At 36.1% G+C, this 17,031-nt stretch overlaps 1 protein-coding gene across 2 annotated transcripts in view; it reads left to right on the top strand.

Moving 5' to 3' along the window:
* Positions 1-17,031, top strand: part of nlgn2a (neuroligin 2a) — a 268,976-nt gene that overhangs the window by 180,395 nt on the left and 71,550 nt on the right. The gene's annotated exons all lie outside the window — the stretch shown is intronic.

Genomic DNA, 17,031 nt, shown 5'->3' with positions numbered 1-17,031 from the left:
GACAGAAAAAGATGCAAATATGACTATAGCTTTACACTAGCAGAACGTTCTGTGAAGACTTTGATGCCCTTTGCCACCACATACTTTTGTGGAAGTGGATTTTCAGCTTTGACAAACAACAAAACAAAATAGAGAACAAAACTCAGTCTCTCAAATTCAGCCAAACATTGCATAGTGATGTGCATCGTTTCAACCTCACTCTTCTCATTAAAGGTGTTGCGAGTTGTATAAGTGATTTACACAACTTGCATTCCCTGTGCCACATTTTTGCAACTAACTAGTACACTGGAAAGTGCACTCAAATTGTCTTGAATAGATCTTAATGGTTCAGAACTAAGTCATGGAAATTTGGTGAAAAAGTTTTTAATTTTTTTTAAAATTCATAGTGAAAAAAGTGTGGAAGCCCTGTATTTCGCAGTTTCAGAGTGATGAAAAAGAGCGTTTTTCTTTTTCTCACTGAAAATGCCAGGTGGCTAGTTAAATAATGGCAGTGGGTACGGTTGCCGTATCAATATACCGACATTCTATCTGTACGTAGCACCCCTCATTGGCCAGTTTAGGTCACGTGATTAGGACGAAACCTAACCGTAAACCTAACCCTAAAAATTGTTGCGACATAGGGTTATAACCTAAACCTAACTCTAAGACATTATGTACGTGTACTTTGGTAAACGTACCAATAGCACCGGGGATTGTTCGTACGGCAACTGTACGAATAGACACTTTCTTAAATAATCGAGCAATTATTCTAAATAAGATGATTTATTGTCGTTAAAGATTATTATTATTTTTTGATTCATATAATATTCCTCCACAGGATAGCTAAAATTCATGGACACATATAGGGCTACATTGTATTTAACATTACATTATTATGTTTTGTAAGTGGGCAGGAGTAGGCGGTACATGGCTTCAGGTTAAACATCTGAAGTGTACGGGACTGTGACAAGTTTAAGAACCACTGTTCTAGAATATTTTTGACTTTATAAAAAGGATGAAACGTGTGGATACAGCATGAAATGGAAAAACCCTGAGCTGTTTATTTTCTCTCCCTGTCTTGCCGTAGCAGTTTTTTAGGATGGCGCTTTAAATTTACTTACTGATCAATTACTCTTTGATCCCATTCCTTTTGTCAATATTCAGTATTTCTCTTACCCGCCTCGTCCCACACATCCCAGTCGCTCCTGCAGACAACTCTTTTCAAAAGCGAGCACAGAAATACCAACAAACATGCAAATCAGATACAGAGCTGGCATTTCTACTGCAGAAAAAAAATAAATAAAAAAATGCACCTCACTTCTAATTTTAACAGCTCGCCTTCCATCCACTGCCTCCATTTCTGAGATGTATGTATTAGTGCTCTGTGAGTCGTTCCACAAAGAGCAAAGGGTGTTGGAAAGATAATAGATTTGCATAGTGTTTGGGTTCTGAAATGTTCCTCTTTTTCTGAGCTGTTGGTATAGTGTCTGTGAGGGAAAATGAGAGAAAGTATGGTAAAATATTGCAGTGGTGGCTTTCCATTTGGAGTGCAGGGCGATTAAACCTGTCTGTTCAAGGCGCTGTGGGAAATGTGACATTGAAGTTTTTATTCTTTCTGTAAAGTGAAGCCTCGTCTGCCGCCTTCCTTCTCTAGCATGATCGTGACATCTGTTTTCTGAAAATGCTCTCGACTCTTCACTCCCGGCACTCTGTCTCACTCCATTGAGACCAAGTAATTTAGCTTGGAGAGGAGGAACATGCCTCTGAGGAGGCAGGTGCTAACTAAAGGAAACTAAGTGTATTAGATATTTCATTAGCAGAAGAGTGAGTTGGCGCTTGGAAGTGCTTTGAAAATTGGCCGTCTGCCTTTGATTTGTTTGGTTTTCTCTTTAAGAACAGTGTTGTGTTAGTTTGGGCTTAGTTCTTAGTGCTTCCAAGGCTTTTACAGTGATGACAGATTTGAATTTGCATGTAATTACCTGTAGGTGTTTATTTTCCAATGCATCTTTGCTGAAATCATTGCATGGTGTTGCGATAACAAAGCACTAAATAAAAGGGTTTAAAACGAGCATGTTACTTTTATTTTTGCCTCCTATTTTTTTCATAAAATTATTAAAAGCCAAAAAATGGAACAATAAATTACTGGTGATAAAGATTTGTAGCGCTCTTTAGTGTACTCAAGACCACATCTTAGCGGTCTTGGTCTTGTCTCAGACAAAATGGCGTTTTTACTCGTTCTTGTCTTGGCCTGGCCAGACTCTGTATTTTCCTTCAAGACCGGTCGAAACCAACACAACTTATATTCTTCAAATTCATTAAAGAGAAGCAGTTGGAAATATTCCTGATTATATCCTGTTGTAATTTGACTTCAGACATTAAACTTTAGCTCACTGATTGTTCTGTCTCATTGGAAATCTTTTCCAGTGCTTGTTTGTCAGAAAACTGCCAAAACTCTTGCATCACTCCATCTTGTTTCTCATCAGAGATACCTCTGAACACTTACTTTAGGTCTCGTTTTGTGTAAGAATTTAGTTGGAAAATTAAAACAGAATTCTCCTAAACTGTTCAACCATGTCATGGTCTTGGTCTCAGCTTGACTCGGTCTCGACTCCCAAAAGTTTTGGTTTTGACTTGGTCTCGGTGCATTCTGGTCTCGAGCAAGTCCTGGTCTTGGATAATGTGGTCTTGAGTACAACACTTGTGTCCTTATTAATTATGCCCATCATTTTAACCACTCTCCCACTTCCATGTCCTTCCTACCTCATAGGCAAGGCTAAACTATCTATAACTGGTCTTGAAAACCATAGTACATAATGGAGGTTGAGCGTAAAGATGAGCATTTGAGTCGCAGTAGAGGCGATAGACAGGTATTTTTCTTTTTTTTTCATCGATCATTATAACAGTTTTTCTTTATTTTTTAACCCATTGTGAGTTGGACGGGTAAATATTGTGCCTTTGTTGAGTAAAAGCATCTATTCTGCAATCATCAAATAGCATCATGGTTTCAAGAATGAACTGAGACAGATCTATGTGCCAATATCTTTGCACAAGTTCCATTTAAATTTGTGGCCTGATATAACTTTTTCATTTCCAAAACAGCATTGATATTGCAAACTGGCATATTTGCGAGGATACAATCTGTTTCTCTTTTATTTTCCATGCTGATATCAAACCGAAATCGGATTTGGATACTGTTGTTAAAATAAAAGTATTTTTCCATGTAGTCTGTAGAACTATAATATCTTATATATTGTTGAGATCTTAATGTTCCACCCGCTACCTGTGAATTCCTGCAGTTTATCATCAAACTTTTTATTTAACACATTTTTATAGTTAATGATTATGCTGAAAAAGCCTCTGAAACAGTCTTGTTGCATCAAAATAGATGAAGTCACTACGTTTAATTTTTTTAATTAATCAAATGGAACTTCAGTATCAATTCCAACTCAAAATTCAAAATAGTTAAGAGAATGAGTGATATCAGGTATACCCTTCTTTCAATTGTTCTGTTGGTGTAACATCAGTCTGAAAGCTGTTGCAATGGCTTTGTCAGGTATTATTGCCAAGCTGTGAGATAAGCTCGCGGTGACACATGTGTTCCTCATCCTGGGTTTACATCTGTTTAATGTATTGATTTTCAGGAAACGACTTTATTGATTCCATGTTGTAACTACCAATTTTACACCTCAGCAGCTGTCATGACCTGGCCTATAGACATGACAAAAAGGTGAGGTGACACAGTGTGATCTGATAAAATCAATATTCACCATCAAACACAGACTACAAATCAGATGCAGGTATGAGGCGTGGATGTATGAGTCATCAGTGATGCCAAACCAAACTTGTGGAGGTGATATGAGAGAGAGAGAGAGAGGCCTAAACGGCTATGAGACCATCACACAGCCTAATACTGACCAAAACACTATCATTTAACCTTAAAGGTGCAGTTTGCAACTTTCAGATCCCCTCCAGTAATATAACATGCTCTGTTAAAAGCATATTACTGCAGTGCTTCTCTCTCTCAATGTGCACACACCTCAGCAGCAGCAGCTGAGGTGTGTTCATGTGCACGCAGCAGCCCACACAGAGGCTGCTGCACGGACACAAACACATGCACTACAGAGTTCTAGTGTAACAATTACAAATCAAACATAATGTAAATAAAGCAAAAGTAATTACCTTTCAAGCAGAAAAGTTGCTAGTTCCATCTTCTACTCCTCCAGACCATACACTGTAAAAAAGACGGCGCTCTAGCTCCGATTGGTTCTTCTTACTCGGTCGCGGTGCATTTTGGCAATCTGCCAAAGGCTGCAGGAGCAGCATGGGGACTCAATGAGTCTGTTTTTTTTTCACACAAACTACTAGTTTCATGTAAGGCTGTCCTTACAAAATGACAGCTTTAGCAACTTTGACAAAAAGTTACTTTTATAAGAGTTGCAGACTGCACCTTTAAAGAAAGGATTTATATTGCAGATAACATTTTGATAAGGCTGTGGAAAGAATTATTTGATCTTTTCTTATAAGTTGAGTTTCATCCTGGTATCCAACATTTATTTTTCTCTCTGTTGAATCCATCTTTGTTTCTCTGCATCACATCTGTGGAAAAACAAGAAAGACAATTGACAAGAAAATTGTTCTATATGTGCTCACAGACAGCCACTGCGCTTTAGCAAACATCAGTGACATTCAGAGTGTTTTTATTTTTTTTTACAACTTGGAAGACGTCCACCTGCTTGGTACTTCCCTTTGGCAATGGATGGAAACATCAAAGCCAGGATGATAGTGTTTCAAGATGCATGCATTTGTGTTTAGACAAGACTTTATGTGCATCCGTTTTGCATACAGATCTACTCCATGGATGTACAGTACAGTGTGTGGCTTTCAGCTGTGTTTAGGCTTTTGATTCATGTACTTCCTTAAAACCCAAGATAAAGGCATACTACGTACTATACTCATTCAAAGTCTAACGCCAAAATATGTAGTGCGTTCCTATTAGATAGTATGGAAGGATTGAGTATGCGAGAAATATCTTAATGTATTATTGTGGGCACGCTAGTCATACTCAACCATCCCATGATGCATTGTGAGCTGAATGTAAAATGGTCCTGGGACAGGCTTCAAGCTAAAAGACAAACATCCCTGTTTCAAAACAAAAGCATCTCTTTTTGTCTTCCATTAGTTTTTAACACTTTTATAAATAGGGCTTTTATTTTGAAGTTAACCGGAAGTTGTCGGCATGCAATGCCTTTCCCCGAGTTTTATGAATGAAATGAGCAAATGTTGATATTCTACTTGGTCACTTTTTCTCTTAAAATGTTTTCAGAACTTTCAAAGGTGACGAATTAACAGAGATATTTAGCCTCAGTGTGCTTCCAGTATTTGTCGTTGTAGGTTTGAAATGGATCTTGGGTAACTTGGAAGTATACTTAATTGGGAACGGTCCATCCTAATCATACTAACAGTATATAGTAAACATTCTTATTGTTTCTGTTCAGAAAGAATTGAGCTCAACTTCTCTATCACGTTGAGCAGTGCAGCAGTACACAAGTTTAATAACGTAGTCTTGGTTTACTAAGCCGACAACAAACCACAAGATCTGCTGTTTTCCATTGGCGTATGCTCTCTATTTAGCAGAGCAGGTCAATATTGTTGCTAGAGTTGAGTTATTGTAAATGCCTCCCTTCAAATGAAGTTGGGCTTTGAAAGATGACCTGCTTATATTGTGTCTGGAGAGTAGCAAATTAAAGTCTGTTAGTGACGTAACACCATTTTATAAGATTCTGTCATTTCCTACAAGAATCAAGGGATGAATGCCAATGTTTCCAACGCCATTCATTTTTTGCAATGCGTATACGCTAAAGATGGGAAAACCCAAACTATTTAATTGGTTTGAGTGAACTGGGGCATCATGTACAGAGACTTGTGGGGAAATTACTGCACTAAAATGCAACAACAATAAAAGTCACACGCATAAAAATATTGATAGCAATTAGGCCTATTTAGCAACATGCAGAAACCAATACAATACACAATGCCATTGGTAGAATTGTCACATAATTTGATTCATTTTTTAATATCATTTTAATCTTTTAATTTATATTAAGAGATGGGAAGTTTGAGATGTTTGAACTTATGTGTAGAAAAAAGTGTTCGCTAAGATTTCTAGTGTTCACAACTATCTCTAAACCTTTCAGTTCAGTTATGAACTTCTTAGCAATGTTGTACCAATGATCTTATCCTGGCCATAAACCTTTAATTTCTCTTTTACAGAGAGTTTTGTTACTCTTTGGTGTATGAATTCCTTGGACTTTGCAAGTGTGCTAACTGTTGACGCTAACTAAGGCCTATGTCAGCCTGAGGTTAAGAGACAATCTTGCACACTATAAACATATTTATTCCTCTGTTGCACAGTTGGGCGTAGTCAGCGTTTTGTTTTGGGTTTTTTTGTTGACAAAGTTGTAGCTAATGGCCATTTTATTAGACTTTAGAAACAACAGCTTTAAAAGTGTCTTTATGTAATCATAAGTGTCATCTGTAGCTTCTTATTGGACCTATCCTGGATCTCCTCCTTTTTAACCTTAAGTGGTCCTTGACCTTTAGGCTACTTAAAGTTAGAATGGCGCTTGTATTTCCTCTGCATTGAAAACAGAGTCCAGAGTCTTTTGATTTGAAGTCCCTTTACTCTCAACTGAACACACATCACAAAGGAGTGTTATCAAAGCACCTTTGTAAGTTACGTGCACTAGAAGATGAATTGATTAAAGTTTGGTCTTCAATGTTGGGTGTTTCACTCTAGAGGCGAACAGTTATCCGAACACTGCAAGTTTTGACAGGACTAGTACCTCGCTGCCTGTTTTTGCTTTAATCTTTTTTCGTCTTACTTTTTTACTCATCTGTGCTTTGTTGAGTTTTCCAAATAATTCTTGTGAATACAGGAAAAGAGTGATGGGTAGATAAACAAAAAAAGGGTTTGGATAGGATGGATATTAGACTGCTTCATAATATGAGGCATTTTGCCTTGTTCCTATTGCCATTTTGAACATCTGTACCAAGAATTTTGCCAATAAAACGTTGAAAAAGGATGGTACACTTTGTCCACTGTTTATACGACACGACGGAACTTTCACAGATATCGGAAATTTTGAACGTTATAAAGGCAAGTGTGGTCATTAAAAGTCTGTCCCTGTATTTATACTAAATGTCTAAGAAGTAGAGCAGTTCAAACACTATTCCTGAAAATAGAAAAAATGTCAACATTGTGAAAAAAATAGACTCCATTGTTGGTACAGATGCTTACAACGTCAATTGGAGAAAGCAATCCACCCTAATGGATACTTTATAAATCCTAATTTATTTATTTTTTCATTACAGCAGCACAACACCAGCTAAGGAATTGGGATAAAAGAGAGAATTAATCACAACACTAATCTAATCTACACTGTACAGCCAAGTGTAGCAAACCTGATGTATTTCTAAAAAAAAAAAAAAAACGATACGATAGGGATTTGGGAACATATTCATTGTGATTTTGGGACTAATTAGATTTTTCAGTTAAGTTATTCTCTTTGACTGCACTTTCCTATGCTTCTTAGGTGTGTGACTTTGCATGCCTGACGGTGCTTAGACGGGAGCATTTAAGGGAAAAACAAAAACAAAAAAATCAAACACAGGCAGGGTTGTCGGTAATCGAGGTTGCGGCAGATAAATCTCAATCTTTTTTTTTTTTTCCCATCTGGCTGATTGAGAGACGTGATCTTTTCACTTTCTGTCTGCGCTGACGCACTCACTTAACGGGCTGCGTCTCCAGCCTCGCCGACACTAACTAGCGTAGAATTTCACACACACACACACACATGTTGCGTGACCAGCCTTGACTCTGTCCCTTTTTGCTATTATGGAAATGTGCCTGTGTGCAGACAGACAGGCGGGCTGTGCAGCAGAGGGGGTGGGGGTGATGGAGCAGCGGGTTGCCTCTGCAGGGAATCGGGCCTAGTTAAATACGTAATGGAAAGCCTCAGTGGGTCGCGTAGAACTTGACCTTGACTTGGAGTGCTTACAGTAAATACATCACCCTTACCCTGATGGGCTTTTTCTATCAAGGTAAAATCTGAAAACCCATGTTCTAGCAGCATTGGGGGGGGATATATTGAAGTATTTTAGTGCTTTTAATGTAAAAAGCCCACTGCGGCTGACGTCCACGTAATGCAGGGGGAAAGATTTTTGGAAGATAATGTGATGGAAGAGAAAGGAAGAGAGATGGCGAATGGGGGGGGGGAGGGGTCTCCGTTTTTTCTGTGATGCTAAAAATAAAACTTGCAGAGCTGCTTTTGAAGCGTGCACCAGAGCAGATAAACGCAGCCTCGGCTGTGTGTGTGCACACGGGCCGAGATGTTATCCTCTGCATTGTAGTGATGTGCACAAGTTCACACACACGGAGAAAATAGGTTCTCTTTCTAATGACAATAGTGGCAACGTGTGCTAATATTGTGTTCTCACAAGACACAAATGACTTAACAAACACATGCCCTTTCTACCCCCCACCCCTCAGATCTCAGTCTCCATAGCAACTCGCAACAAAATTGATGAGCAATGCCCTATTGGCTCCAATGTGATGAGGGAGAAAAGGGATGCTGGTGTCTGTATTTGTGGACATGCTGTGGAAGCAAACAGGCTTGTCCGCTAATTCTTGACCTTGATCCCTCCGCCACACACACACACACACACACACTTAAACGCACACACGTATACCGCATGCAGCACACATCACACACTCACAGGCATGTCTTCCCACAGCTCTTGTTTGTCCGTGGCCTTACCTTTCTTTTCTCACCTTTTGGCTCCGTCTTAAGTAGTGCAACCTTCACACCACATATACTGTAGCTGTGATGGAGTTCATTGAATACCAAAGGGAAATTACAATGAAGGGAACATTTTCCCCCTCACTTTTTGAATCGTATGAGATCATAGCTGGTCTGAAGAAAGGACATTTTCTTTACATACACTAACTATCTGTATCATATTTGTACATTTTGTAGTATTTTGTGAAAATATATTTGTATATTATTATTATTATTATTATTATTATTATTATTATTAATAATAATAATCTTACTTAATTTTTTACTACTGTAATGTGTGTGTATCTGATCCCTATTTTTAACAGTCTTTTACTTAATTATACACTTATTTCATGTTTATTCTTTTTTTTGTCTTTGTTCAAAGTTTTATTCTTTTATTTGTGATTTTTTATTTTTTTTTTCTTAAGTGGCTGTAACGTAAACAATTTCCCCCTGGGATTAATAAAGGAATTCTGATTCTTATTATCAGTACTAAGAACACAAGTTTTGAGCACATGTGCAATTACGTAATACAGGTAGGTTGCATGGGTCACATCTGTGCTGTAATCAGGGTCGGGGTCAATTTTAATTGTAATTGCGTAATTGATAACTACTTACAATTGTGGTGTAATTGTAACTGTAATTTTTCAGATCTGCTGCTGTCATAATCGTATTTAAATTGCATTTGAGTTTTGATAATTGACTTTGTAATTGTAATTGCCATGAAAACTCTGTAAAAAAAAAATGACAATTATAATTTAACGCAAAACTGCGGAACCCTGTAACAGTTCTTTGTGTCATATCAAACTTTCCCACATTTTTCCATTAAAAAAAAAAGGAAATTGAGGGGTACACTGACACAATAAAGCCTCAGACACTCGTACCAAAAATATTAAAACCTATATTTACATTGATTAGGAGCCTAACAAGGTAACCAGTATATAGGAAATAAATTAGATGATAGATATTTGTTTTAAGTGTATTTTACAGCTGATTTAGGACCCGTTTTTGTACGAGATGCTAACAGAAAGGTAACAAAAGAGGAAGGTTCACTTTTATTAGATTATATATTTATTTAAGTTGTAATTGAACATGGATAATTGAAAACATAATCATAACTGAAAAATGTAATTGACCCCAACCCTGCCTGTAATACTACAAATGTGGACACTCAATAACAATATTCTCTTTACTTGATTGATGCATTCTTGCTAAATTGAAATACTTTGACTAAAATGTTGAGAGTTTAACCAGAATCAATCAATAGCACTACTTCATATCCAAATACGTTTGTTTTGGGGTTTAGTTACTCTTTAAGTTCAATAAGGTTTACAATACAGTTTACAGTTTGTTTGTAGATGCACTAGTTTAACTTTTAGGAGCCGAAAAGGTTCAAATGTCTTCATATCGCAGTTAATATTTCAATAATTTTAATATTTTAAAGATGAGCTTTAAAACATTCATAGGAATACTTTATTCTGTCTGTAGGGGGCGGTAGGTAGCATCATCAATCTGTTTTTACACTCGTACTTTAATATTTAACTGCGACTCATCTTGTCTTCATTTCCCCTCCACATTTTGCTGAGGATGCTGTTTAGAAAAATTGAGTTATGATACAAATTAGGCTAAAGTATGTTTCACATGTCAAACAATGAGCTTTTGTAAGTGAGAAACCATGGGCTGGTAATGGCTGAGGATGGATCATCATTACTGGGGGATGACAGCTGTTTGAATCACGCTGTGAAGCTACAGGGCTAACTTGGAGACTTAGTTTTTCGCCCGTGGGGGATGATGTAGATGTTTGGGGAGCCAAAGCAGCGTCCCCGTGCGTCTGTGCAGTCAGATTGACACTTATGAAGACAGGCTGTTAGTGAGTGTAAACACCAGGCGCCGAGAGGAGCAGTCGGCATTTGTTGTGTGGAGTCAGCTGCGACGCTGTGTGATGTTTGTGGAATCCTTTGAGCTCTCTGCGCACGAAGCCAACATAAAGACCTAATATTTAACATATGGTAGATTCCACAGTGCTGTGTATTTACTGTCGCACTGCTTTCTAGACTGTGTGGGAGCCCCTGTGTCTTAACGTCCCAGTATATCTGCTACTAGGTTGAGTGGAATCTATCTAAAAACATTGTTATTGGGCTTTTTTTTTACCACCACATAACTCAGTGAGAGCTTTAGAATCTGCTGCTGTGTGACAGCAGATGGCCTTCAGTGATCCATACTGACATCAACATGGTTTTAGGGCTACAATACAAGTGTGTGATGGCTGTAGTCACTGATAGGGCTGCACGATTATGGCCAAAATGATAAGCACGATTATTTTTATCATTTGATTTGATTTGATTTCAAACATGAACACAACAGCAGTGTATCTCAATTAAAAAAAATTAAATTAAATGTATAATAATAATAATAATAATACAAATGAAAATTAATCAAACAAGGCAAAGAGAAAACAAATGCGACAAAATCCTGCTCGTGAAGCCTATACATGTTTGAAAAAGAGTAGGATGAAGTATATACGTATATGATCCTAACCCTTGTAATATCTAGTATTATACATATAATCTTCTTATAATATACACCTATTTACACTATAAATATACATATATATACACACACATAATTTATTGATATATATCTGTACAATTTTACAATTCATGTGATCACTATACATTCATCTGTCCACACGTACACAGGTATACTGTATACACACCTGTTTACAATTTTATTCTTATAACACTTGTGCTTAGAGAAGATAAAGTTTATGTATTTGTTTAAATTGCTTTAAATTCAGACATGTTTTAATTTCAACACAAACTGTTCCACAACCTGGTACCACTTACTGACACACACAAGCTTTTTTTGTTGTCTGTGTGTGTAGTGACCGAAAGTTCATTTTGTCTCTTAAGTTATAGTTATACAGCTTATTCAATAAACAATTTCTGAATAATTTTAGGAAGAAGTTTTTGTTGTGCTTTAAATTTTATTTGATTTGTTTGAAAAGCTACAATTTCTGCTAATGTTAGTAATTTAGATTTATTGAATAGTGGCTCTGTGTGTTCCAAATATCCTGTATTATGCACATAATGAATTGCTTGTTTTTTAAGTAAAACTAATGGTTGTAATCTTGTTTTGTAGTTATTTCCCCAAACTTCTGCACAGTATGTGATAAATGGTAAAACTATTGAACAATAAAGTGTGTGGCGTGCGATATAATTTAAAACATGTCTTGTTTTGTTGAGTACAGCTGTACCTTTTGAAATCTTTTTTTTTTTAACATATTTAATATGCGGTTGCCAACTAATTTGTTGTCTAGTATAACACAGAGAAATGTAGTTTTTACTTGTTTATCGTGATTTCCATCAAGAGAAACTTTAATTTCAGCATTATTTGGACTGTTTCCCAAATACATAATTTTTGTTTTGTCATATTAAAGGACAGTTTGTTGATGGAAAACCAGGTTCTTATTTTACTGAATTCATTTGTAAAATAAAAAAATTGTATTAATTGTTGTAGATCAGAGCCGGAGCAAAAAATATTTGTGTCATCAGCAAACAGTGTCAGTTTCAATAATGTAGACACTTTACATAAATCATTAATGTAGAGAATAAACAGTTTTGGACCCAATACAGATCCCTGGGGAACTCCACAAGTAACATTTAAGGAAGTAGAACAATGTGCCTCTAAACTAACAACTTGCTTTCAATTACTCAAAACGCTTTGCAATTATGTAATCACAATTATAGTCACAATTATTTATCATATTCGGGAAAAAAAAAAAAAAAAAAAGTTTTTATTACACGACTTTTAACAATATAGGTGCATTTTACAGTTTTGCAAAATTAAGCTTTAAAAGGGAATGATAATAAAAAGATAACCCAAGAATTAAAATGTACCAAAGGCTAACTGAATAAATACACTTTTACACAGTGCAGAGCACGTATTTTAAATCTCAATATTGCAGACGATCAGGTTAATTTAATCGTAGCAGCCAAAGTTGTGATCACGATTGAAATGAAATGAATTGTGCAGCCCTAGTCACTTATAGAGTGTACATTCTGATTGCTGTGAAGGAGCAATAGAAATTGAAAGCTAAAATAACTCTAATACAAATCTGCAAGTTAATTAGTTTGGAGAATATAATATAATAATACATGTTAGTATTGATTTGGTTGTTTTGATTGAAGCTGTGACCCCGGATAATTTTTTTTATTAGATAAATCATAGTGTAGGCCTTAAAGATCAACAAATCGGACATCATTTACCGCAAAAATAAAGGATTAAGGTTGAAAATGCTTCAAAGTTAGTTTTCATCCCCACCCTCAAAACTATGTTGACATGTTTGCCCATTGTATTCTGGAATGTGGGGGAAACATATGCATAGAAGTGTTTTTACTTTGTTTTTACCGTGATTTATGTTGTTGTTGTTGCTGTTTTTTGTCAGACAAGAAGGAATGTGACTTGCTTGACACTATTATTGTTGTAGTTTGTTACCGCCATTCCCCGTGATGTCAGAATTAAGTAAAAACACTTAAAAAACATTTTCGTAACTCCACATTTGTTTACAGTAGAGATGAAAACAAATTTTCCAGCTGCAATTTTTGGAGTAAATGATGATTGATTCATTCATCTATGAGGTATACATTGTTTTTTTTTTTTTGTTCCTAATCAAAAAAGTATTGGATTATTATATATGAGTGAGGGTGTCTTAGGGTGATAGTTATTATTTATTGGTGTTTAAATCACATTTATACACCGTGACAGTGTAGCACCATATTAATCTTTGTGTTATTCTATTTTATTCACATTAAAGACTTGGTTATAGCTGCTCAACATGTTTGTTCATTATAAAACGTACAGGTGTGGCTCATGTTTTGTCACATTATGGTCAACATTACAAATGCGAATAGAGCCCATAACAACCATTTGGCAACCACGGTTTTTTTTATTTATTATTATTCTTTATTTTTCTGTATTTCTGTTTGAACAATCACACAAAGTTCACAAAGGGTGGCACAGCATACAACACAATTTGACAGACAAAATAATAAAGCAAATAGATGCCTGTGGTTAAAAACAAAACTCAGAGATAATAATAAAATAAATACAAAACAAATAAATGAATAAACCTGGAAAAACAGCAACTACATTTCAAAAATATTATAATTAAATAAAATAAAAGACAAAAGAAGACAGTACATAGTTTTATATATCAACATAGATACCCACAAACGACACAAAAAAATTAAAATTCACAATAGTTAACGCAATTACACATTAAACTTAGATAAACTTACAGAAATTCCTTAAAAAAACCTGAGCATGAAAAAAGAAGGCAACAATAACAGCAGTTATTGTCATTTGAATCACTGAAAAAATAAATAACATTTCTGAACAATAGTATGGGGTCAATTACATTTTTCAATTACAATTACATTTCATTTACCCCAGAAAGTCAATTCCAATTACGTTCCCAGTTACTAAAGTTCAATTGACAATGAATCACAATTACTGAGCCTGAAATAAATAGCTTTCTGTTAGCATCTCGTATGATAACTGGTCCTAAATCAGCTGTAAAATACACTAAAAACAAATATTTATCATCTAATGTTTTTCATATCCTTTGATTACCTTGTTAGCATTCCTAATCATTGGAAAATATAAGTTTTAATATTTTATGTGTATCCGTGTACCCCTCGATTAAATTTTTTTTTAAATGTTAAAATGTGGGAAAGCTTGATACGGAACATATTTTAATAATTAGCTACATAGGTGTAGAACTGTACATAAAAGTTTTATGCTAAATTATAATTGATAATTTTTAATAGAATTTTAATGGCAATTACAAATTACGTATTGTGTGCTGAATCTTGATCAGTTATGTGTGGCGTAATTTCCTACCTGAATAATTTGCAAACAGGTAGAGTTTGCAAAAATGATTAGTTTACTATATTTTTTGTATTTTTATGTTGTGTGTATTTTGGCGCATGTTGTTGTGTATTATGTATGCTTTGCTTATTGTGTTTTATTTTGGTTATATGTTCTTTTCTGTGTGGATGTTATGTTGTACGAGCTACTGCTTTTGCATTATAGCTAATGGGGCTCTAAATAAAACAAAGTCAATTATCTGAACTCAATTACAATTTAATTATGATTACGCAGCAACAGATTTTTCAAATTACAATTTTAATGATTCAATAATATGTATAAAGTGTGTTTTTAGGTTTACATTTCACTTCAAATCTTGTTTTATTTTTTCTTCAAACATCAGATCACATGTTGTAATCATGTAGTAACCGTGCACAGCGATCCATACGTGCACGTGCACATGTCAGAGCTGTCCGCCCACTACTTTAACTCATTAGGACAAGCAAACGGGAGACCTCAGGTCAATAGGGTGCGTATTTGCATTAGAGGAAAAGGGGTGAGGTGAAGGAGAGGAGAGCTCATTGTTGACCAGGGCAGCTTTGAATGATAGGCGTGATTTAGCAAAGGTTAGAGGACACATTACAGTGGCATTCAGCACCCAAACACACGTTGACACCAACACATAATAAATGAGACAGCAGAGGACTCTGGAGGACGCTGCTGGGTTGGATTGAGCAAACTGAGAGGGTGGAGCTGGAGGAGGCGTTCACTCACCCGTCAGCTCACTGTACCAAGCACAGCCTGATAGTAACTCTCTGACCCACCGACACACGCAAGAAAGCAGCGCGAGTGCAGTTCTGCTGCACCTCTTCGTCCTGTTTATTACATGCTCACCTGGTGAGTCACAGCATTGACTAATACAGCCTTGTTTTTTTTCCCAATCTGGCAACCCCCATCAGCTATGTTTAACTGAGAAGCCATGGTCAAAACACTGTTACACTCACATTCAAAACTAAGCAGAACCTTGCCCTAAGTTATCTTAGTATTTATTTTTCAAAACAATATCTATAACTGATGAACAACGGAAATAAATTGCCAGTATTTCATTAAATTACCATTTTTTACTCTTCTTTAAAAACAAAAAAAGCACAATTTCTCAAAGTAAACATGCAGAATGTCACATTTTGTATTCCATGGTCTATAAATAGCAATACGTTCAGTTAGTATATTTGATATATACTGCACTGGAAGATAATAAAGGTATTTACTAAAGGTGGGACGATAAATCGTGCAACAAGATGTGATATTAAAATGTCACGCACTATACCACACATATATTCGCAATGGTGTTAAAAGCTCCTACCCGAGAGGAAGTATTTATGTCCACAGTTCAAGGCAAATATAAACATACCATTTTTTTTCCGACTGCAAGTTATTTTTTTCCCCTTTTCAAATGTATTATATCACTGTGGCCACACCAGCCTGTCATTGCCCGATCCCGTTAGACCTCGGGAGCTAAGCTGGCCTGGGTAGTAGTTGGATGGGAGACCACTGAGAATTCCAGGTGGCACGGTGGGGTGGCAGTCACCCGAGTGGTATCTGTCATTGCCTTGGGCAAGGCACTACACCTACATTGCCCAGTATGAATGTAGTGTGTGAGTGAGTGTTGGTGGTGGTCGGAGGGGCCGATGGCCCAGGGCAGCTGTGGCTACAATAGTAGTTTACCACCACTAAGTGTGGAGTGAAAGAATAATGCCTTAATTCTGTAAAGCGACTTTGAGTGTCTATGATAAAGCGCTATATAAAACTGATGCATTATTATTATTATTATTACTTTTCTATTCCATTACCATTCACTGTATTGTATTGTGAACCCAGTAAAAAACTGCAGTGTTTCCCAACCAGGGGTACGCGCACATTGCAGGGGGTACGTGGACAAATTAAGAATTTATTTCCAAGATAATAAAAAAAATATTCTCAGTCATTTCATAAGTCTGTTAATAAAATGGTACGTGTGCGCTATGACATGTTTTTAAAATTGAAATGCCTGTTTAAAGGAGACGTATTCAAAAAAGCTCATTTTGTAGTAAATGTCGTAAAAGTTCTATATAACACAGGCAGGTAAATTATTTGTTTTGTATTTATTTATTTATTTATATGACTTTTTATTTTGATTTCTTCCTATAGTTTTTTTTTTTGAATTCCAATCCAGTTGTATTTGTTAGCCATTAAAGCTTCTCCGTATACAGCCATTGGACGCTGCAGAAGGCAGGTGGAGGTTGGTGTTAATAATGTGTGAATATTAGGGTTGTCCATATGTGCTCTCCTCCTGTGATCCGGCATG

Source organism: Gouania willdenowi, chromosome 18 (genome assembly GCF_900634775.1).
Source record: "Gouania willdenowi chromosome 18, fGouWil2.1, whole genome shotgun sequence".
Taxonomy (NCBI): domain Eukaryota; kingdom Metazoa; phylum Chordata; class Actinopteri; order Blenniiformes; family Gobiesocidae; genus Gouania; species Gouania willdenowi.
The sequence above is the reverse complement of the archived record's forward strand: the minus strand, read 5'-3'. Positions and strand labels throughout refer to the sequence as shown.